Source organism: Dipodomys merriami, unplaced genomic scaffold (assembly GCF_024711535.1).
Source record: "Dipodomys merriami isolate MVZ:Mamm:240054 unplaced genomic scaffold, mDipMer1.0.p SCAF_27, whole genome shotgun sequence".
NCBI classification, from domain to species: domain Eukaryota; kingdom Metazoa; phylum Chordata; class Mammalia; order Rodentia; family Heteromyidae; genus Dipodomys; species Dipodomys merriami.
In genome coordinates this window covers 15,588,048-15,613,561 of record NW_027204159.1, presented here as the reverse complement: position 1 = coordinate 15,613,561, position 25,514 = coordinate 15,588,048, and the positions used below count along the sequence as shown (strand labels likewise).

Genomic DNA, 25,514 nt, shown 5'->3' with positions numbered 1-25,514 from the left:
GCCAATATGAGAAGAGTGTGGCTGAAATTAAGAAAGCAATCCCTTTTATATAGCACCACAAAAAATAAAATACTTAGGAGTTAACAAAAGAAGTGAAGGACCTTTATAATGAAAACTTATAAAACCTGAAAAAGAAAATTAAAGCAGAACTAAGCAAGTGGAAAAACTTCCCATGCTCCTGGATTGGAAGGTTAACATCATGAAAATGGCAATACTTCCAAAGGCTATCTACAAATTCAATGCGATACCTATCAACATTCCAACCTCACTCTTTAAGGAAATAGAAGAAGCAATCCAAAAATTCATATGGAACAATAAAAGACCCCGAATACAAAAACAAACCTTAGTAGAAAGAACAGTGCTGGAGGAATATCAATTCCAAATTTCAAACTCTACTAAAACACCATAGTAATCAAAACAGCTTGGTACTGGTACAAGAACAGACCTCAAGACCAATGGAATAGGAATAAAGACCCAGAAATGAACTCATAGCCACCCTTAGCCACCTAATCTTTGATAGAGCTAAAGAAATGGAATGGAAGAAAGACATTCTTTTCAGTAAGTGGTGCTGGCAAAATTGGTTAAACACTTGTAGAAAACTAAAACTAGATCCTTATATACCACCCTGAACCAGAATCAACTCCAAATGGATCAAAGAACCTCAAAATAAAAGCAGACACTGAAAACATTACAGGAAGGAATAGGAGAAACTCTAGGGCTCCTTGGCACAGGCTGAAATTTTCTTAATAGAGACCCAGAAGCACAACAAATCAAAAAAGGTTGGACAAATGGGATTGCATGAAACTGCAGAGCTTCTGCATGGCAAAGGACATAGCTAGCAAGATCAATAGAAAGCCCACGGATTGGGAGAAGATCTTCACTAGCCATACAACAGACAAGGGTCTTATATCTAAAATATACTTAGAACTTAAAAAACTAAATCCCCCAACAATAAATCCTCAAAAACAACTGCCCGATTAACAAATGGGCTAAAGACTTAAAGAGAGACTTCTCTGAAGAGGAAATAAGAATGGCCAATAGACACATGAAGAAATGCTCAACATCTATGGCCATAAAAGAAATGCAAATCAAAACAACATTGAGATACCACCTCACCCCAGTTAGAATGGCTATAATCAAGAAATCTAGTAACAACAGATGCTGGAGGGGATGTGGCCAAAAGGGAACCCTACTGCATTGTTGGTGGGAGTGTAAACTCTGGAAAGCAGTATGGAGGTTCCTCAAGACTCCATATACAGCTCCCTTATGACCCAGCAATCCCACTTTTGGGCATTTACCCAAATGATCACAAACAAGGTTATACAAAAACTACCAGCACAACCATGTTTATCACAGCATTATTTATCATAGCTAAGATATGGAACCAACCCAGATGCCCCTCAGTAAATGAATGGATCAAGAAAATGTAATATATATATGCATATATCTATATGTATTGATATATGCATATATATATATATATATATAATGGAATTCTATGCCTCCATCAGAAAGAATCACATTGCACCTTTTGTTAGGAAATGGAAAGACTTGGAAAAAATTATATTAAGTGAAGTAAGCCAGGCCCAAAGAAACATAGGTCCCATGGTTTCCCTTGTTTGCAGTGACTAGTACATGTCTAGGACAAGCAGAGAAGGTCAAAGGCTATGTACATATGACCACATGAGGTAATGTTAAGCAAAATGTACTCCAAGACAGGGACACAAGAAGCTTTTTCTTTCTTGCTTGCTAGTGTTTTTAATATAGTTACAATGCACTGTGTGATTCTTTTGTTTCTATTGTATGTTCTTCCGCCATGGCATAACCCCTATTTTCACTGGACTTGATGCCAGTGTTCTGCACCTTGTATATACATTTTTGCAATTTGGGGAGGGGAAGCAATATTGTAGAACGCTTAAATGGGGATGCAGACTGACCCATTTTGATGACGAGATTTACAGTATACAATATTGAAAACAAACGTTACAATGTCAGGGTTGCAGGGGCAGGACGAGATGGGGAGGTGGGGAGGGAAGTGATGGTAGGGGGAAATAAAGGAGGAGGTAACAAGGCTGGCTATGAAATGTACTAATTACCCTACTCATATAACTGTAACCCCCCCACCGTACAACATTTTTACAATAAAAAATTTCCAACATACATATTGAAGGGGAGAAGAATTTGTTAAATATATTAAAGCTATTTCTTTATAGCAATTTCAGGAGGATAAGAAAAAAAAACATGTAAATCAGTTTCTTTAAACTCTATAGATTATTGCTATATTTGCAATTAAAACTTCTCTTTAAACTGAGAGCACCAATTAGGAAGACAATAACTGGTTGGAAAAACAATACTTGATGATTTAATATACTTATCAAGACAATTTTGTGAACAAAGCTACATATAGGCAATGTATTTTTCAAAGGGTAACCTTTGTACACTAAGAATGTAATATATGCTTGACATAAAAATTATTTAAAGGTATAAAGAAATAATGTAAAATTTTCAAAAAAATATTATTTAAACACAACTATGTTAGATTCTCAGAATTTGTATGCAAAATTTATATGTAATTTGAGTATGTTGTTCTTTGTGCCAATATTAGATATTGCATATGTGTTTCTTACCTGTACTTATAAATATATGTACATATTTGTATTTATATTACATACAATACAAGGCCCTCATTAAAATATTATTATGTAGAATTCATGTATAAGAAATGACAGATTTCTGTTTATTTTGATTTTGTTAACTTTTATTCAGGTTGGGTCTCAGGACAAAATTCAATTTTGGCTATATTGGGGATCTCTCCCTCTTTTGGAGTCTAGGTAGAACTTTTTAGTTGGGTGTCAGTGGCTCACACCTATAATCCTAACTACTCAGGAGGGTGAGATCTGAGAAGCCACCCCATGCAAAAAAGTTCATGAGATTCTTAGATCTAATTAATCAGCAAGAAGCTGGAAGGGGAAATGTGGTTTAAGTGGGTAGAGTGTAAGCCTTGAGTGAAAAGCCACAAAAGAAGATGAAAAAAGAGGAGAAGGAAGAAGAGGGAAGAAAGAGAAGAGGAAGAGCTTTGCTTTTCTCTATGTATTGGTCACTACCCTCTTTAATTATCCATCTACGGAGTTAGGCCCTGATGCTTCCATGTGGCTGACACATTCTTTTCATCATTCTACTTGGGCAGAGAAGGGGGGAGGTATAGAGTTCCTTCTCATGGTTTTTGAAATCTGTGAACCCTCTATCCTCTTCTGTAGTCAGCTATTCAACTTCTACTCTTCTTGGCTGCTTCTGAGTTTAAGGAAGGTGACTTTGATCTGGTGCCAGGAACATCTTTTTTTATCCCTAGGCCTGAAACTCTATAATCAATGTTGCTGAAAATTCAAAGAAACCAATCTTAGTTGTCTTCTTGGGACAGAGGAGGGAGATGCCTCTTAAACCTTTTGTGTTTTTTATTTTTTTTTAATTTAATTTTATTTTATTTGTGAACATACTGTACAGAGGGGTTACAATTACATGGGCAGGATAATGCATACATTTCTTACCAAGCATTGCAGCCTCCTCCTTTGGTTTACCCTTCATTTAAAATGTCAGAGTCAGGCATGGTGGTACACACTTGCAGTCTCTACCTGGAGAGGTTGAGGCAGGAAGATTGTGAGTACAAGACAAGCTATATATATACATATACATATATATATATATATATATATATTCTACCATATATATATATGGTAGAATAGCAGCTGTAAGTAAAAAAAAAAAAAAAAAGCTGAGCAAGAGCCCAAAGCCCTAAGTTTCAACACTAGAACTGGCACAAGAAACAAGTAAAAGAAAAAGTCACAATTTAATCTCTCAATAACGTTTTTCCTGAATCTCAATTACATGTTTCCTATGTATAAAAGACATACATTTTTGTAGAAAATGGAGCATGCACTGTATTGTTTCATGTTACTTTTATCATTAAGCTGTATTTTTTAGTACTTTTTCCTGTTATTACTCCTTTCAAACATATTTTAATAGCTGTATACACTGTTTATAAAGTTAGTACCTCAAATTTAGCATTCAAATTGTTTCTAATTTTTCTCAATTATAGACAACATGGTTATGAATAATAATGTGCTTAAATCTTTATGATTTATGAGTTCTAACAGCTATTTCTTTAGGACACATTGTTCAGAATGGAATTTTTGATATATATATATATAATTTTGATATAGATATAATTCCATATATATCTTATATATACATGAAATTTTATTCATCCATCAGGAAGAATAATATTGTATAACTAATTGCAAAATAGATGGAAAAATATGTTGAGTGAAGTAAATCAGGCTCTGAGAGAAAAAGGGCTCATGTTTCTCTTCATACGTGGAAGTTTGATCTAAAATAGAAACATATATACACAATCAAACAAACTGTAGTATACACAGTGGTGGGATCTCCTGTACAACTCCTTTCAATGATTAGCTGACAGTTGAATAAAATGAATACCAAGAAACTGAAACATATTTTGTTGGAAGCGGGTGTTAAAGGGAAGGGATCAGATAAATGAAGAGAGGATGGTGGGTGAATATAGGCATACTATTAACTGTACATATGTAAAAATGAGATCAGGTAACTTGATGGGATGGATAGAGCTGGGACAGATGGACGGATGATGATCAAGATGCATTGTCTCATTCTTCGATATAAAAGAAATAGAAAGACTTGGAAAAAATTATGTTAAGTGAAGTAAGCCAAGCACAGAGAGACAAAGGACACATGATTTCCCTTGTATGTGAAAGCTAGATTTAGCTTACAAAATAAATACCATACATTGAGCGGTATGCACGTATATACAAATATATTAACTGAAATATGGTAGTTTCAAGGGAAATCCAAATCATGTGATTCCTTAGAAAGCCAAAATCAAAGTTCAGCAAAATAAAACACAGGAAGTGGGTACTCAAAAAGGGTGGAGTCAAGGGGTAAGGGGTAGATGAATGAAGAGGAGAAAAGGAGGAGAATGCAGTCAAGAATTCAATGTATATCCTACACAATTAAGAAGAGTGAGGGAAGGGAGGGGAGGGGAGGAATGGGTGAGAATGTTGACGGGGTGATATTGATCAAGATATATTGTATTCATAAACTGCTTTGTTAAATGACAACTCTTTTGTACAACTATCTAAAGATAATAATAAAACATTTTAAATTGATGTGTTGAAGTGAAACTCCTTTGTGCAATGACTTAAATATAATAAATAATAATAATAATAAAAGATTAAGAAAACAAATGAACCACCATTCCCTCTGACACAGGAGAATGAGCTGAGCTGATGAATGCAGAGGCAGGATTTGAAAGTCAGTGAAAGCTGTGGCTGTTAGGTGCTAGGGTATATGTAGTGTAATTTTTGGAGCATGTATGTTGTAGTGGCTCTTCTGTCATTTGTCGCAAGCATTGCCTAAATATGCTACAATATGGTCCATAGGTTGCTGGTTTGGGAAGCCACATAAATTAAACCTCTCCTACATGGTCCTGTCACTGGCTTTAGGGATATCTAATAGCATGGTGCAGAAGAAGTGAGGGACTGATTGAAGGAGAGAATCTGAACGCAAATCTGTCTACCCTTCTGCAAGCCACCATTACTGCCTACCCATCTTCCTCCAACCTCCTCTGATGCGGACCTTCTCTTAGGGATTGTGTGTCATGCCAGTGGGAGACACACTGATTGTAACTGGAAGGAAGAGACTTTTTCTTCAAAATCCTCTTGCTCTTTGAGATGCTAACTACTCCCTACTTCTCTGACACTAACCATAGCGCCACATTGCCCTAAATATTTGCCTGCCACCCTCCCAACTCCACCTCTTCTTCCATGAGCTTTCGTGTTCAGCACATTTATTTTTCTCTGCTCTATGCACATTTGTTTTTCTACCAGTTATGGAAAAGCTCCAGTACATTCTTACTCATCGAGCCTTTGCTCTGCATGCTATTTATATATTTGTCATTTCAAAAGCCCTCAGCCAAATTACCACATTCTGTCATAATCATCAGCTATCGACCAGGATGGATTTTGTGCTACCTTGTGAGCTAGAGGACCAAGACAAATGTCAATAACATCCACACCTGTCTGAAATGAACCAGAAAGATGAAGGAGAGGAGCTAGAATTTGTGGAATATATTCCTCTTGCCAAATATTTCATATTTATTTTCTTAATCCTCACAATGATTACAGTGTCCAGGAGATGATTATGAAATGGACTTTTAAGTATTGTCAGACTTCAAAATATGACTTGGATTCTCTGTATGCTTTGGAGAAACTAATTTTTTAAAAGTCTGTAGATGGCCAAGCACTGATAGCTCAATCCTGTAGTCTTAGCTACTCAGAAGGATGAGATCTGAGGGTTGTGGTTCCAACCCAGTCCAGGCAGGAAAGTCCATGAGACTCTTATCTCCAACTGACTACCAAAACAGCCAGAAGTGGAGCTGTGGCCCAAGTGGAAGAATACTAACCTTGAGCACAAAAACTCAGGGTTTTTGTGCCCTGAGTTCAAGCCCCAGGACCGGCACACACACACACACACACACACACACACACACACACACACACAGTCTATAGATAATGTCAACATTCATGCATAAAATGTAGCTTTAAAAAATAAACAACTGCCCTAATGCCCAATTGAGAAAGTGGTTTAGAAATTGGATTAAAGAGAAGTCGTGAGTTTGGGAGAAGGTAAAGGAAGAGGAGGGGAGAAGGAGGAGAAAGAGGAGGGGAAGGAGGAGGAGGGGGAGGAGGGGGGAGGAGGAGGAGGAGGAGGAGGAGGAGGAGGAGGAGGAGGAGGAGGAGGAGGAGGAGGAGGAGGAGGAGGAGGAGGAGGTACCCTTATGTTGATTGCTAGAGTTTGAGCTTCTTTCAGGGAAGGACTAGCCTGGGCATCTTTTCATTTGTTTCTTATATATTTGTTGTACTAGGCAGCGACAATATTGAAATGAGTAAGGCAGTGTGATGGGGGAGGGGGTACATACCTTTAAATGAATCATTAAATATTAGTATATTGAAAGCTATAATCTGTAAATATAAGTTGGCAAAGAAACACGTAGGAAGAGAACAGTATTTTGATTTTAAAAAAATGGCTTCCAAGAAATTAGATAGTTAAACTGAATACCAAAGGGAGGCAAAGAAGGGTAACTAAGGGTAACTAAGAAGTGCTCACTAGTATAGGACATGCCCTGGAGATGGAATTGGGGATTTACCTGTCATGGAATTGATTATGAGGCTATGTCAGAAATAAAGTTGGTGAGGTAAGCAGAGACCAAACTGTAACTGTAACACATCAAGGTTTAGAATTTGTCTAAAATTGCAATAGGAATATGATGCAAGGTTTTGAACAAGGGAAATATATTAACATTTTTTCTCTGTATGAAAACTTGACATGTTGACATCAGCCATAAGGCTGGTTGAGAAAGAATAAGAACCAAGGCAGAATGATTACTTAAGAGGATAGATCAGGGGCTGGGAATGTGGCTCAGTGGTAGAGTGCTTGCCTTGCATATCTGAAGTCCTGGGTTCAATTCCTCAGCACCACATAAGCAGAAAAAGCCAGAAGTGGTGCAATAGCTCAAGTAGTAGTGTGCTAGCCTTTAGCTGAAGAGCTGAGAGACAGCGCCCAGGCCCAGAGTTCAGGTCCCACAACTGACAAAAAAAAGAAGGTAGATCATTCACTTATGCATACCATAAATGATTTTTAGTACCAGTATGTGCTAGAAATCTGTCAGTTTCTAGGTACCCATGGCTCCTGCCTGTAATCCTAGCTAGTCAGGACGCTGAGATCTCAGGTCAAAGCCAGACTGGGCACAAAAGACCATGGGACACATCTCCAATTAACCTGCATAAACTTGAAAAAATAGATAAAATAAAAACAGAAGGGTACGTATGACTTAAGTGGTAGAGTGCCATTCTTGAGCAAAAATGTCAAACAAGAGTGCAAAGCCCTGAATTCCACTTCAGTATTGGCAAAGGAAGGAAGGAAGGAAGGGAGGAAGGAAGGGAGGAAGGAAGGAAGGAAGGAAGGAAGGAAGGAAGGAAGGAAGGAAGGAAGGAAGGAAGGAAGGAAGGAAGGAAGGAAGGAAGGAAGATAATAAACATCAATAAACTGGAGGGGCATCCCAATGTAGTGGGGGGGGTAATCAATACAAGACAAAGGAATAGACAGTAGAAAATCTGTCATAAATGTGGAGTTTAGGATTCTTCCCTCTGCAGAAGTGAATCTGGGCAGAGGTCTGAAATGAGGGGAGGATCATGTTCAGACACACATGTCAGCAGAGAGATCCAGATGGGTTGGGAGATTCAAGACCAGACGGCATCAGATGAGAGAACAGAGCCTGACTGCTGCTGATTCCTCATCGAGACCTGGGAACACAATGCCTGGTGGGCAGAGAGTGGACCACATGCAGGTAGGGGCAAAGTTTAATAGGGGAAACTACCTACTTGTATATGGCATACACACAAAGAAAGTAAATCTTAGTCAGTGGGCATGCTACAGTTTCTTTTTTAAAAAATTTTTATTTATTTTTTATTGTGAAAATACTGTACAGAGAGGTTACAATTACATGGGCAAGATAATGAGTACATTTCTTATCAAGCATTGTAGCCTCCTCCTTTGTTTCCCCTTCCCATCCCTCCCCAATCCTCCCCTCCTCGTTTTCAACATAACAACTTGTACTTCTCATTGTTGGAACAGGTCCACCTGTATCCTTATTTAAACGACTTGTTTTTCCCCTTCCCCTCCAAACAGTTTCACAAGGCCTAAAGGATACAGAGGATATATGGGCCAAAAAGTTACAGGGGATATGCGAGACCAAAAGGTTATAAGAGATATCTGTGAGGTCAAAAGGTTATAAGATAGATATCTATGAGGTCAAAAGGTGTCAAAAGGTGTACAGGCACAAAGGTTTTATCCATAGGAGAAGCGTCAAAGGGTTGTTTTATGTGTTTATGGCACCATGAAGAGGGGGCAGAAAGAGCATACCTCAGCACCTCTCCTGTCTGCGGTGTCTGAATGACAAGATTCGGAAAGAGTTTTCCCTTTCCTGCCTTGAGGCAGGCGGCTAGGTGCTCGACTGTTGCCAGAGCTTATGGAAGAGTTTTCTCATTCTTCATCTAACACACATGACCTAGTAAGCACAGAATTCCTCAGGAAGGGTCACGGGAGTCTGTGTATCCAACACCTGATGTGACATCAAGGAAGCGTCAATGCTGGAGCAGTATGGGAAGAAAGAGATGTTGGCAGAAAGCAGGAGCAGCCTAGTGAGGTCATTTGGGCCATGGCTTGTAGCTAATGCTGTCCACTGGGTGACAAGCCAGCTCAAGGGTAGTGAATATAGAAGTTTTATATCTTAGTTTGAACACTGTGTGTGTGTGTGTGTGTGTGTGTGTGTGTGTGTGCGCGCACACACGTGCGCAACAATCCTAGGGCTGTCTGTCCCCTGAGCTTTTGTGCTTAAGGCAAGCACTCTACCATTGGAGCCACAGCTCCACTTCCAGGAACGTTATGAGTGAAAGGAGCTAGTAAAGAAGGACTATAGATGTTGGCCCAAGCAACTGGAAGGCTAGATTTGCTTTATGTGGAGATGAGAAGCAGATTGAGGTAAGGGAAAGCAGGAGTTTGATTTTGGACATGCTAAATTGAAGTTAGCTGATGGACTAGTTGATATGTGAAAACAAGAGTGAGTAGGAGGAGCATGAATGGTAGCAGCAGGCAAAGACAAAAGAAAGACTTCAGTGGGATATGAATAGCAGATTGGAGAAAAATGGTTTATTCCAAGTAGATAATGGCATGGGTGAAAGAAAAAAGAAAGGAAAGAAAAAGAGAATACAGTGCTTTGTTTCTGGCCTGCCCAAGTGGAGTCCAGGTGATTTCCACTTACTGAGAGAGCAGGAGAATGGGTGGCCTCAGCACCACAGGCTCCTCTTAGTGTACTTTCTAGGCCTAGTTTCTCTATACCACATTGATCCTTCGATCAAACATCATTTTCCTAAAGGAGAATATCCATTTTTGTCATGAAGGGCCAGAGTTTGAGCTTAGCTGGTCCTAAAGTCCTGTCATAACTATTCAACTTCTTGTGTAGTATGAGAGCAACCATGAAAATACAAACATACAAATGAATATAGCTGTCTTTCAGTGAAACCATCTTTACACCAAATCCTATAGGCTGAACATGCTCTTCTGGTCATTTTCTAGCTGTCTCTGAAGCAGAGTAATAGTAAGCAGTTTTCCCCTTCTTAAGACATAAAAGACAGCCATCAGTTGGCTTATGCCTATAATTATAGCTATTCAGAAAGCTGAACACTGAGAAGCCCAGTTTAAAGCCAACCCAGGCAGACAAACCTGTGAGACTCTTAGCTCCAATTAACCACCAAAATGCTGGAAGTGGAGGTATAGCTCTATACAAGAGTGTAAGGTCCAGAGTTCAAGACCCAGTACTAGCACTAACAGGCACACACACACACACACAAACACACACACACACACACACTCACACACACACAAACACACACACACACACACACACACACACACACACACACAATTTTTGCATAGAAGCAAGAGAAGCAAAGAAGTCATAATACATTGCCACAGTGAGCCAGGTTCCTGGCTAGATATATAACATTGCCTATAGTAAGCAGACAGAACTTAACAGAGTATGGGAAACACAATTTATCTTTTAATGTTTGTCTTTGGCATATATGTTTGATAACATTAGAGAGAATACATGTAATTCACATTTATTCCTTGCATTGGATTTCTTACAAGCCTAGGGCTAACTTCAAAGAAATGACCAGCCAAATATTTAGCATAAAGGAAGGTATTTCTGTGCTTGATTAGCATTTTCCTGAGCAAATGTGGGTAAAGAAATGTTTACAAAACAAGCCAGAATTGTAAATATAAACAACAAACAAACAAATGAAAACTCTGTCAGTAACCATTTCTCTGTTATACTGCTGGCGTTGTTCTTAAGTGAGATCCACCTCTAAGATGCAGTATATGAGTGCTAATAAGATGCAGTATATGAGTGCTAATATGTAGCGCTTCCTTTCCACCAAGGACAGAATCCCTAGTAGGGAGAGTGTTATGGAGTGGTGAGGGTCCAGCATAGCTGTCACCTTGTCACCTTGCCCTCTGTTCCTGACTTTACATGCAGACATGGCCTCAGAAAACAGCATCTTTGATCCACATACCTTTTGCCCGTCCCCAGCTTTTAACTCCATTATGTCTGTACAAACAGATCTTCTATGGGCTTTGAAGTTTATCCCATACCTAGTATGTGTGATCTTTAGGTCCTCAAAAGCCATCAGGAACTGCCATGAGAATTTCTTAAATTTTATTGTCAAGGTGATATACAGAGGGGTTACAGTTACATAAGTAAAGTGGTGAGTACATTTCTTATCGAGTTTGTTACACCCTTCCTCATTTTTCTCCCACTTTCCCTCTCCCCAATCCTTCCCCCACCAAGTTGTATAGTTCATTTCCAACATATTGTCCTATGAGTATCGCTGTTCCCTTGGTTCACCCTTTGTCCTTTGTCTCACCATTTTGTTGTTTTCCCCTTCTCTTCCCTAATTCAGATAAACACATATGCAATACCCAGGGCACCAAAATCAAATCCAGTGACAACAGGGGATAAACCATAGGAAACAAAACACAAAAGAAAAAATCACAGTACATTAAAAACAACAACAACAAAGGAAAACCTCTTATTTCCATGTCTTGGAGTTCATTTCATTTAGCATCATCTTATATGGTCATATGTACATAGCTATTGAGCTATTCTGCTCATCTACTAGGATTATCCTAGACATATACTAATTATTACACATGAGGGAAGTGAAGGGATCTGTTTCTTTGAGTTTGGCTTACTTTTAATCCATATGTCTGCAGCTCAGAATTTCCTCATCATCACCAGCTGTGTACCCCTCTACTCATCACCCTTATTTCAAGGCCCTCAGAAACAATGTGGAAAGAATTTCAAACTTACAAAGCAATTCTATTACACATACTATCCATCCCAATAAGATTTAATCTTTTTACAAAAACTTTGAGTTTGCACTTGGGGCCTTACACTTTCTAAGCAGGCACTCTACCATGTGAACCACATTGTCAACCTCTTTTTGCATTGGTTATTTTCAAGGTAGTGTTTCACTGTATGCCCAGCCTAGTCGCCACTGGGCTATTTGGGCTTTCCTTATCTGCTGGGATGACAAGTACAGATCGCTGGGCCTAACTATTTTGCTCCTCCCTTAGGGTGACAGGTGTATAACACTGCGCTGACAGGTATATAACACATGCCCAAGCTGCCTTCAAGCTCTGCTCCCCTGCCTCTGCCTGAAAAATAGCTAAGATTATACGCTTGAGCCACTACACCCAACTACCATCTCTCTCTCTCTTTAAAGGAAGTTTGTTTTTTTTTGGGGGGGGGTCTGGTCGTGGGGCCTGAACTCTGGGCCTGGGCACTGTCCCTCAGCTCTTCAGCTCAAGGCTAGCTCTCTACCCCTTGAGCCACAGTGCCAATTCCGGCTTTTTGCTTATGTGGTGCTGAGGAATTGAACCCAGGGCCTCATGCATGCAAGGCAAGAGCTCTACCACTGAGCCACCTTCCCAGCCCCTTAAAGAAAGTTTTTTCACTTCCAAGTTTACATGTTTATAAGTTTATAGATTGGAATTAGAATAGGTAAGTTTAAATCCCAGCTCCACCATTTCATAGGCATGGGATATTGTCTCCTAACCATGCAAGAATATCCTAAAAAAGAAGTCTCATGATGTCAGATGGCATAATTATGAGGACAAAGTAAACCAGCATGAAAAACATCTTTCATCTCTTGCTGCTTACATGTTAGGTGCTCCATCCATCAGTATCAAAATCTCCATCCTTCCAAGCAAGAGCTCCAAGTTGAGGACAAAAGCCCATCATTGCAGGGGGATTTGAATGCTGAGATCAATGGCATCTCTTACAGGTCCTAGCTCAGTTGTCCTCAAAGTACAGTGTCCAGGCCAGCAGCTGCAGTATCACCTGGGAACTTGTTAGAAACACAAATCTCTGGCTTCCCTCCCTAATGGACTGAACTATGGGTGGGTCATAAGTTGTAGCCAAGCTCCTTATATGATTCTACTGCTTGCTGGTGAGTCATTCAGGAGCAACACTGCTGTGCTGCATCTTGATTATGGAACAGTTCTGTTGATGTTATTCAATCCTTCAGCAAGGAAACACATTTGGGAAAAAATATGACACTAACCAGTCAACTAGAAGCCAGGTGCTAGTGGCTCATGACTGTAATCCTAGCTACTCCAGAGGTTAATATCTGAAAATTGCTGTTGAAAGCCATCCTAAGCAGGGAAGTCTGTGAGACTCTTCTCTCTAACTAACCAACCAAAAGCCAGAAGTGGAGCTGTGGCCCTAGTGTTAGAATGCCAACCTTGAGTGAAAAAGCTAACTTCTCAAGTCTTGAATTCAAGTCCTAGTGCCAACACACACACACACACACACACACACACACACACACACACACACACACACACTAAACAACCTAAAATCTTACTGAAAGAAGACAAAGTAAAGTAACATAAGGAAAACTGTAAGAAATATTCACTCCACAGAAAAGATTGCTATCTACTTTGAAAATAGAGGATTCTAAATAAATGTAACATCTACAACATATGGAGAATGTTAAAATAAACAACAATCATACAAATGGTAGCAAACAGAACCTAATTTATTCAGAGTGTGTTATAGGACGTGGGCCAGCCAGCATTCCTGTTCCTTGCATTTAACAAAGACTTAAAGGAGGGAGACTAGAAAAATCTTTGTGGGATGAAAAAGCCCTATTTGGAGGCTGATGATATGCAGGAACAGGAGATGTAAGAGCAAGAAGTGGATCTATTCTGGAATTGGTTAGGGAACCTATTTGCCTTTCTGTGTTTGATCTTGAGTTGGTAGTACGGGGAATAATTGAATGAGTCAATCATTCTGGATGGTTACTGCAGAGATTGTCATTGTATCTTGTTATATATCATCTGGCCATGGTTTGTATGTTCAATCTCTCAAGAAATGCACATGTGTAAAGTAAATAGCATGTGCTTATCAAGGATTATAGTTACATTATTGCTCATGTTATTGATTAGATAGGAAACAGTTACCATATCCATAGACTCTGCTGCCTCTGCTTTAAAGATACCTTAAAGACTATTTTATATGAGAAATATCAACACGAACATTATGAGCTCACCTCTCCTATGTGTATTCTAGCTGTCATGGATTTTGTTCAACTGTCATGGTAAGGAGGAAAGTACATGTATGATATAATCAGTTGTACAAACAAAATGCAATGAAAATGAAAGCACTGGACAAAGTTAAACAGGGAAGGGTGATTTTTCTCAACACGAATATAGTAAGGACTGAAGGGATTACAATCTAAACTCAACTCCACCAAAAATGGGTGGGGGCAAGAGAATTTTTAAGAAATCTGATCCTAGCATTGGTGGCTCATTCCTATAATCCTACCTACTCAGGGTCTGAAATCTGAGAATCATGGTTCAAAAGTAGCTCAGGTAAATCTGAGATTCTTATCTCCAGTTAACCAGCAAAATGCAGGAAATAGAAGTGTGGCTCAAGTAGTAGAGCACCAGCCTTGAGTGTAGAAGCTAAAGGAGAACACGAAGCCCTGAGTCAAGCCCCAGTACTGGCATAAACCAACAAAACAACCAAAGAAATGAGAGATGGGAAGACAGAGTCATCTGTGTTTGATGACTGGCCTTACCCAGATTCAAAAACCAACTTCATCTTTTGACAGGTGTTTTATAGCTTGGAGTGAGGTGTCGGTTTAAGTTAGGCTCTTACTCTCCTTAATGGAAGGATTAGAGTGCTGTCTTCCTTCATATTTACGTTTCTATTAAGGCAGATTATAATTATTTTTTATTTTCAAAACTTCAAATGGCTGCACAAGGATGTTACCGTTTGACATGTCCATTTATGTGTACATTTATACTTCTTGATGGTAGTCACTCCTTCCATCATTGTCCCTCATTCTTTCTGTCCCTTCCCTCAGACTCATTTCACATTTCCACTTCTTGTATCACATACGTACATTGAGTAGTCTATCTGTATTTGTCTCTTGTTCCATTTTTCATTCACCCTTCCCCTTTGGCTAGCTGCCTCTCTTCAAATTTGTTTCAGTTTCCTGATATTCACTTTACTAAATTCTCTCCCAATTGTTCAAAAGGTATACTCCTACAATCTAATTGTGTATACATGCACTCTAAGGGATAGATTCCAAGCCCTTAAGAATGAGAACTCTAGTCGGGTGTTGGTGGGTCATGCCTGTAATCCTAGCTACTCAGGAGGCTGAGATATGAGGATGACAGTTCAAAGCCAGCCCAGGCAGGAAAGTACATGAGACTCTTACCTCCAATAAACCACGAGAAAACCGGAAGTGGTGCTATGGCTCAAGTGGTAGAGCGCTCGCCTTGAGCTGAAGAGCTGAGGGACAGTGCCCAGGCCCACAGTTTAAGGCCCATGACTGACTAACAAAAAAAAAAAAAAAGAACTCTAACTTTTAAAACTATCAAGAGAGTTTTGACAATTTTACATCTAACAAGGTCCCAGAAAGAATTCCCAATTACATACTTCCTCAAGAACTCCAGAAGAAGGTCATTCAGAGCCAGAAATCAGGAGCAAACCCATCTAACGTTTAGTGAATTTTAAGGCCATTACAGTCTATCTATATCTAATCTTTTGTTACAGGTAATTTTAAAAATACAAATTTAGGCAGACTTTTCAAAATAAATATTCTTGCATTCTTTGTGCTGACTGTTGATTGGTCAGAGAATGATGCACTCACTTTCTCCCTCATTATCATGCAATTATTTCATCCTAGACTGTGCAGTGGTGGGCAGGATGGTGACAGAAACACTCGAGGAGGAGCCCTGGAGCTGCCTGGAGCCCTGGAGATGGGCTGTGTGTGTGTTCAAGGGTATTTCCCATGTAGATGGCACTACAAGCAGATGGGCAAGGAGGCTCTTCTACAGAGATTCTACTCTACTGAGTCCTCCAGGCAATATAATTTTATTGGAAAGTTTATTTGAAGATAGAAAAGAATCAGTTTCCCTGTCTCCTTACTACCTTTTATTCTCTGGTAGTTATGGGCAACTATCAAGGAATAGGATTTTGTTCATTTGTTCTAATTTAAGGCTTTCTTCTTGGTTCTATGAGGTCACACTCATCTAGTGCTCCTTAGACAGTTTTTTAAATTGTTATTATAAAGGTGATGTACAGAGGGGTGACGGTTACATAAGACAGGTAATGAGTACATTTCTTTTTGAATGGTGTCACCTCTTCCCTTACTCTCTCCCAATTTTTCCCTCCCATTCCCCACCACAAGTTGTATAGCTCATTTTTAACACAGTATCTAGTGAGTATCACTGCTGCATTTGTCCACCTTCTGTCCCTCTATTTTGTGCTCCCCAAAACAGATAAACTTACAAACAAGACAAAGGTACAGAAAACAATAACAGCAAAGGAGAAAAAGTAACAAAAAACTATTGTTTCCATTTCTTTTAATTCAGGTTGATAAGTATCATTTTATATGATACTATGCACATAGCTATTGAGGCCTTGTGATCCTCTTCAAAGTATATCCTCCTTTGGTCTCTCTCACTGTGTGAATGTCTAGAGTCCTGTGTAATTTAACATGTCCAGGTATTTGTTGTTGTTGTTGTTTGTCTTTTACCACCCCGTGTATTTACTTGTAGATTTATAGGCACATTCTAATTACAAAAAAATGAGGAAGGGGCTGGGAAGGTGGCTCAGTGGTAGAGCACTTGCCTTGCATGCCTGAGGCCCTGGGTTCGATTCCTCAGCACCACATGAACAAAAAGAAAAAAGCCGGAAGTGGCGCTGTGGCTCAAGTGGTAGAGGGCTAGCTTTGAGCTGGAGAGCTGAGGGACAGCTCCCAGGCACAGAGTTCAGGCCCCACAACTGGACCACCCCCCAAAAATGAGGAAAACTTAGAAAGTCTGCAGAATGGGAGATTTTTACCAGCTATTCATCAGACAGGAGACTCATATCTAAAATATACTTAGAGCTCAAAAAATTAACCCCCCCCCAGAAAAATAAATCCTCAAAGAAACAAATACATCAGCTAAAGACTCAAAGAGAGACTTCTCAGAAGTAAGGTTGGCCAATAGAAACATGAACAAATGTTCAACATCTCTAGCTATGAAAGAAATGCAAATCAAAACAACATTGAAATTCTACCTTACCCCAGTTAAAATGGCTGTTATCAAGAAAACTAATAACAGATGGTGGTGGGGATCTGACCAAAAGGCAACTCTACTACACTGTTGGTGAGAATATAAAGTTATTTAACCACTCTGGAAAGCAGTATAGAGATGCCTCAAAAGACTAAACAAAGAGCTTCCTTATGATCTAGTAATTCCATCCCTAGGCATTAGACCACAAATAACAACACACTAAAGCAATAGACAGATAAAGGCAATAAAGACAAATATAGGCAATAGACCACAAATAAGACCACACTAAAGCAATGATCATAAACATGTTCATTGCAGCATTGTTTACCATGGGCAAGATATGGAATCCCAGATACCCCTCAGCGAATGAATGGATCAGGAAAATGTGGTATATACATACAATGGAATTTCTTCCATCAGAATGAATAATGTTGTGCCATTCATAAGGAAATGGAAAGACTCAGAAAAATTTATACTAATGAAATAAGCTAGATTCAAAGAATCTTTTTATAACTAGCATGCATTCCTTGTACGAGAGGGATTTCATTGTGCCATTTCCAGCACACATTACATGCCAACAGCCTCACTTTTTTTTTTTATCATTCTTCCTTTTATCCTTTTCTTAAAGCAATTTTATAATATTCAATGTAAAATGTACATATGTAAAAATAAAACCTGAGTAGAAGGAGGGCATGGGTGGGGTTGGGGAGTGATGGGAAGAATGATAAAAAGGGTGATCATTGATCAAGATACGTTGTACTCACAAACTGACATGTTGAATTGAAACCTCTTTGTACAACTATTTAAATACAATAAAAATAAAAGTAAAGTGAAATAAAAATACAAACGAAAAGCAATTTCTCTATCAGACCCTCGTTTACTTTCCTGTCATTAATTTTTAGTGCATATTAATTGTACCAAAGAGTTTCACCCTTAGGACTTTCCATATGCATTATATTGGTTGGTCATGGGGTTTGAACTCTGGGCTTGGGCACTGTCCCTGAGCTCTTCAGCTCAAGCCTAGTGGTCTGCTACTTGAGGCACAGCACCACTTCCAGTTTTCTGGTGGTTAATTGGAGAGAAGAGTCTCATGGACTTTCCCGCCTAGGCTGGCTTTAAACTTTGACCCTGAGATCTCAGCCTGCTGAGTATCTAGGATTACAGATGTGAGCCACCGGTGTCCGGCCACATACATTATATTTTAATCAGAATAACTTCCTCTATTCCTCTTTCCTCATCTCCTTACTTTCTGTTACTAACACCATTCAGTGAGATTCTTCATGCCATCTTCGTATAGAGATGCCATGTATTTCAATATTACTCACCATCTTTTACTTTCCCCCTGCCTTTTTCCCCTCATCAGCTCAAACAGTCCCATAGTCATAATCAAGTCATATGTGTATGTCTAAAGTCTAGATGCCACAGAAGAGTGAGGATATGCAATATTTGGCTTCTTGAGCTGGGCTTATTTTATTCAACATAATATGCTGATGATATAGTTTCATTTTCCTTTGTGGCTAAGTATTTCTCCATCGTATATATGTACCTTATTTTGTATTTATTCATTGTCTATTGGAAACCTAAGCTGATTCCACCATTTAGCTATTGTGAATAGAGCTTCCATAAATGTGAATATGCTAGTATCTTTCTTACATATTGATTTAGACTTATCCAAATATATGCCCACGTGTGATATGACAGGATCCTAAGGTATATCTACTTCTAGTTTTTGAGGAACCTCCATACTAATTTCCATAATGGTGACATTAGTTTACAATGCCACCAACAGTGTAGAAGGGCTCAATCCCCACCAGCATCCTTGCCAGAATCTGTGGTTGTTTCCTTGATGACAGCCATTTTGACCCGGGTGTGATAGAATCTTAGTCTACATTTTTTCTCAATTATCTTCTGATGGTTTCTCTTTCTCTACAGCTGGTTTCTATAATAGAGTTCCCCAAGCCCTGGTCTTGTTCTTGAATGATCATATCCTTCTCTATTGTTCTAAATCCCATAGAAATGCAGGTTACTCCATGAAATGTAACTCTACTTTCATCCCTTCTGAGTTCCAGAAGCAGGCAAAGAATGGTGTATTTAAGATCTTCATTCTACTGTCTTACAGCTAGTTCACACTTAATGTGTTTCCCATTTCATCAAATTGTACCAATATTTATACAGATATGTAAATTAGGAATACAGTTTTCATTTTTTACATCTTTCCACCCACCTGGCAATCTATTATTCTAATCCATCCATTTACTCTTCAAATACAACTTATTCTACATGCTCCTCTCCAGTATGTGCCATCATCCTATCTAATACTCTAAGCCTTTGTTCTCTTTTACCTGGATTTTCCCAAGGACCCTGGCCAGTAGATTAGTTATTCTCACATGATCACCCCCACCCCCATTTCATTGCTCAGATTTGGATTCCTGTAACTTAGTTATCTTCCCTGTAGAGTAGCAGCTTCTGTCAGTGCATTTCTAACACAGCCCTCAGAGTCTAGCATTTGGCCAGTTTTCTGAGCTCATCTTAGATACTTTCACCTTTCTCACTCCCCTCTGATAGTGAGCCCAAAAAGTATGTTCTGTTTCAGGCCCTTTGTACTTTCTTTCCACTTCTGCTTCCTCTAACTCTTGAGTCCTCGCCACCATCAGAATTTAGCTGAAATCATCTGCTGTGTTCCTGGGCTATCCCTCACTGTTCTCTGTCATACCTACATGTTTAGGCCATTTATAGTTTAGTTCTTCTTAAGTATGCTTCTGCAACCAGCAGCATAAACAAGTATTACCTAGGAGTTGGTTAGAAATACAGAATCTTGACAGGTGTCAGTGGCTATGCTTACAATCATAAATGTTCAGGAAGATGAGATCAGAGGATTGAAGCTTGAAGCTAGCCTGAACAGGAAAGCCACTGAAACTCTTATCTAGCCAAAAGCTAGAAGTGGAGCTGTGGCTAAAGTGGTAGAGAGCCATCTTGGATCAAAAGTCTAAAGGACAACACCCATGTCCTGCCCTCATACCAGCACACACAAAAAAAACAGAATCTAGATTTTCATAAGATCCTCAGTTGATTAATACAATCCTGGAACTTGAGAGGCTAGCACTGTGAAACACTAAGTACAGTGCATGCATTTTTTAAAACTATCTTCTAGTCTTTTTGAACCCATACTATAAGCAGGAAGTTTGTCTTTTTCCACACAGTGTCTAGAATAGAGATGATACTCAATCCATATCTGGTGAATGTGAGAGTCCTAATATAACTCTGATTGATCCAGGAAGAAACTGAAGCCCACAGAGCTTTTTTAGAGCCACACAGCTTGCAGTTAACCAAGCCAGTGCAAAAACAAAGTATTCTTAGCTCACAAGGAAGTGTGTTAGTGTGCTGGTGAGTAACAAAGCACAGCTCAAGTTCTTTGCTTTTGTGCTCTGTGGGCTTCTGATATAAATAACAATATGACTTAGTTGTATTTCACTATGTCACTTGAAGTCGAATCGCATGGTACTCACCTATGTGGAAATGTACCCAGAATAGTATCTTTATGTTTTATATCTCCAAGAAGAGTTAAAAATGCCTACATAGCCATCAAGTATATGGAATTTCTCTATTATTAACTGAAAAAGCAGAAAAGAAGTCAAAATTTCTTATAAGAATGGCTTATAAGAGAACCAATTTCATGTTGTGGCAGCTATTTGCCAATATTCCTGGAGGGGTCAGAAGTAGCCCAAGGATCTCACACGGATTTTGCAAAGATGGCTCCAAATTTAATTATTCTTACTGAACTTGCATTTATCTTACTGGACAGTTCTACCTAATTAAAAAAGTTCTTTCTATGGTTAAGTTTTGCTTGTCACTCACAGTTTAAAAGTTTAATTATTTCTAGCTTCTAATTGGCATGGCATAAATGAACCACAGCATTGAATTCAGGGCCTTCTAACCCTAACATCTCTCTTGATTTGAAATGTATGTTCCCTACAGAGAGGTGCTCATTATTGAAATGCTGAGTGGTTTTTCCCTCTTAGAAGAGGCAAAGCAGTACAGAGAAGACAATTCTAATGCTGAAGGAGGCTTGATGAAGAATCCGGGGTTTTGTTGGTGCTGGTGGCTCCTATCTAATTAGGAGGCTGAGATCTGAGGGCTGTGGCTTGAAATCAACCAAACAGAAAAGTCTGTGGGACTCTCATCACCAATTAACCACCAAAAAGCCAGAAGTGAAGTTATAGCTCAATTGGCAAAGTGCCAGCCTTCAGTGAAAAAGTTAAAAATACCACCCAGACTCTGAGTTTAAGCCCTAGTACCACCAGTACTGGCACACACAAAAAAATCCACACTATAAGGATATTGTCTAATCACCAACTCTAAACAAGAAAGGAACCTATAATTATGCAGCCCCACCTACCTGAGAGAGAGAAGCCCCTTGGGACATGATATATGATCATTTGTGTATTTGTTTTAATGTAACTAAAGAAAAAAGATAAAAATTACTATTAATGTATAAAATAATCATGTCATGTATACATTTATTTGAATGATATTAAATACATTAATATTGTAAAAAAAAACTGTTATTGTAATTGCCACTTCCAGAGCTTTGCTGTTGTCCCAAACAATAATTTGTACCTATTAAATAATAATTCTCCATTCCCCGTTGCTCAACCCCCTGAGAGCTATCATTTTTCTTAAGAATTTGACAGTAATTAGATTTTCATATAAGCAGAATCCTACAATATTGTTATTTTGTCTGGTTTATTTCACTTAGCATAATGTTTTTAAGGTACATCAGTGTTGAAGCATGTATTAGATCATCATTCCTTTTTATGGCAATGTCATAGTCCACAATATGTGTATATGACACATTCTTTTATTTATTTACTAATGGGTACTGAATTGTTCCCACCTGTAGGCTCTTATGAATAATGTTGCTTTGAATTTTGGTAAACAAGTATCCATTTGTAAACCTGATTTCAGTTCTTTTAGATATATACCTAGGATTAAACTTCTGGGTTGTATGGTCATTCTACATCTACCTTTTGAGAAACCATCAAGCTGTTTTCCACTGTGGCTGCACCATTTCATATTCCCACAGTAATGTATATGGGTTCCAACTTTCCCTGCTTTCACTGCTATGTTTTTTCATGTTTTGTTGTTGTTATTGCTTTGTTTTTGCCATAGCCATCCTAATGAGGAGGAAGTAGTACTTTTCCCTTCCCCTCTCCCCTCCCTTCCGTCCCCTTCTCTTCCTTCTCTCCTCCTCTCTAGTTCTCTCCACTCCTCTCCTGTTCTCTCCTCTTCTCTTCTCTCCTTTTCTTTTCATGCAGGTCCTCAGGGCCAGCGTGCTGCTGTCCCTGAGCTTTTGTGTTCAAGGATAGTGCTCTACCATTTGAGCCATAGCTTTACTTCCGACTTTTTTGTTGATTTTTGTTGTTGGTGGTGGTCATGGGGCTTGAACTCTGGGCCTTTCTGGCACTTTCGCTCAGCTCTTCAGCTCAAGGCTCTATCACTTGAGCCACAGCACCACTTATGGTTTTCTTGTGGCTTATTGGAGATGAGAGTCTCATGGACTTTCCTGCCTGGGCTGGCTTTGAACCATGATCTCAGATGTCAGCCACCTGAGGAACTAGGATTACAAGTGTGAGCCACTGTCATCTGGTGGTGATTAATTGGAAATAAGAGACTCATGGGCTTTCCTGCGTGGGCTCGATTTGATCCTCAGTCTCAACCTTCTGAGTAGCTAGGGTTACAGCATGAGGCACTGACACCCAGAAAATGAAGGTTATCTTCAACACTGTCTGTGCCAGGGAGCTCAAACAACACCAGGGCACTATTGCAGACCATCCTGAGTTGATGGGAAGATCTTTTTTTTTTTTCTTTTTGGTCGGTCATAGGGCTTGAACTCTGGGCCTGGGTGCTATCCCAGATGGGAAGATCTTTTATATCTAGTATTAAGTCTTGCCCCTCCTCTAGCGGGGATATTTACCCTACTTGCACTTCAGAACCATTTCAGAAAAACATTCTGATATTCACTTGTGAACCAGACCATTTATATCAGCATCACTGAGGATGTGCGCCCAGCATCAACAGATAGTGAAGACTGAAAACCATTAACTAAGGTTGATTTGCTGGCTGGAGTCATACTTCACAAAGTGAGATGGGCAGTCTTGTCACTGAGCTTCTCTGGCAAGGCCCTGACAAGCAGCCAGCCCTCTATGCCTACTGGCAGTGCTAACTCCTTACTCTCCTAGACCTGTTATCTGCTAACTCTTTATATAGTTTCTGTGGATCTATGTACTGTCTCTTCTTTTTTATCTGTGGTACTCGGGTTTGAACTGAGGGTCTTGCCCTTGCTAGGCAGACAAGATATCACTGAACTATACTGCCAATGCTATTTTTCACTAATTATTTTCAGGACAGGGTGTTATTTCTATGGCAGATGCATACCCGAGCCCCAGTCTGCCTAATGTCTTCCCATTATTTTTAGAACCACAGGCACGGACTACCATGTCCAGCTTCCCTTCATATGGAGATGGAGTCTCATGGACTTTTCTATGGAGGCTGGCCTAGAACTTTGATCCTGCCTAATCTCAGCCCCTCACCTTGGGATGCTAGGGAAGCAACACTGGACCCAGCTATGTATGAAGGAGTCCCTGGAATGTTTCTATCTGGGTCAGTCTTGAACCATGATCCTCCCTTTCAGAAGCTAGACTTTTCTTTCTTGTTATAGTTTCCCTAGGAAATACAATGGTTGACATAGAATAGGTGCTCAGAAAATAGTATTGTATGAACAAATCTGAAATTTTAAACTTTAAGTAGCAGGCCTGTGGATCATTACAAATCACAATCTCTAAACCTCTTCTCTGGATGAAATCTGTATACTTTCAGCCAATCTTAAAGACACAGCAAATTGAGCATTGAGGGCTCACACTTGTATTCCTAATTACTCAGGAGACTGGGATCTGAGGCCCACAGTTCGAAGCTAGCCCAGACAGGAAAGTCCATGAGACTCTTATCTCCAATTAACCACCAAAAAAGCCAGAAGTAGAGCTGTGGCTCAAGTGGTAGAGATCTAGCCCTGAGCAAAAAATAGCTCAAGGACGAAGCCCAAGCCCAGCACAGATACACACACACACTGCAGAATAAACTTCACCATTGTGAATATAGTGTCCTTCATCTACCTGAAAACAATCAAGAATGTGTTACATATATCTCCTCATATTTCATACCCTGTACAACAGACATTGTTCCGGACACTGGGAGCTATCTTGAAAAAGATAACCAAAGTCAGTCTGTGGAGGCAATGTATAAGTCAATCAGTAAGTCATTTCAGAAAATAGTTTATGCTATAAAAATTAGAACTCTTTGAGAAGCTTTGAGCCTTCTTTGAAAGAACTTTTTATTGTACGATGACAATAAACCCCCTTTCCTGTAATTTTTTAATAACTTTTATATATTATGCTTTCACTGATAAAGTACACTCAGTTTGAGTTAATAAAACCAAATTCTGAATTCTCACTGGGAAAAAAGTGTTTGTAGAATTAAGTCAAAAGCAGAATTTACATAAACATTAATTGGAACTTTGACACAAGTAACGTGTGCTTGGCACCAAAAGAAATGTAATTCAGGGAGAGGAAAAAAAAGCCCCTGACCTGACTTATGGGTTGCTGTTTGTCCTGTGACTTCAGAGAACCTGAAATCAGTTTGTCCAGGCAATCTGACACAAGGACAACCTCCACGCATGGCCTTCTCTCCCAGCATCCCTGTAAACAACAATTTCTGCATGGCCTAGAATAGAGTTCCATAACCAGGATGACACTTTTATTTGCTTATAAGATCCTTGCTCCAGCCCTGCCCTTCATTCATCCCCTTTCCTTCATCTGATCTGTAAACGATACACTGACAACATAGAAAACAGCCTCACGGGGCTTACATTGACTAATTCTGTACATGTCCCCACAAACTGACTATGGTTTACTCTTTCACGATAGTTCCCAGTGCCTGGAACAAAATAAATAATCAGAATGAACCAAAAACATCCCTGAGTACTTGTAAGGTCTCTGAAGAAAATCTAGTAAGCTCACCCCTGGAGGCCTCCTCCTGTCATAATGTAGGAGCTCTCCTGGGTAGCTTATCAGATGGTAGCTACAGACATTGGCATATGTACACATTGCAACTGATGGTGATGTTCCCTTCCCAAAGATTAAAAAAAATGACTTTTCTTTCCATTGTCCCCAACT

At 39.4% G+C, this 25,514-nt stretch overlaps 1 protein-coding gene across 1 annotated transcript in view; it reads left to right on the top strand.

The window, feature by feature from the left end:
• Positions 1 to 25,514, top strand: part of Htr4 (5-hydroxytryptamine receptor 4) — a 220,803-nt gene that overhangs the window by 97,110 nt on the left and 98,179 nt on the right. The gene's annotated exons all lie outside the window — the stretch shown is intronic.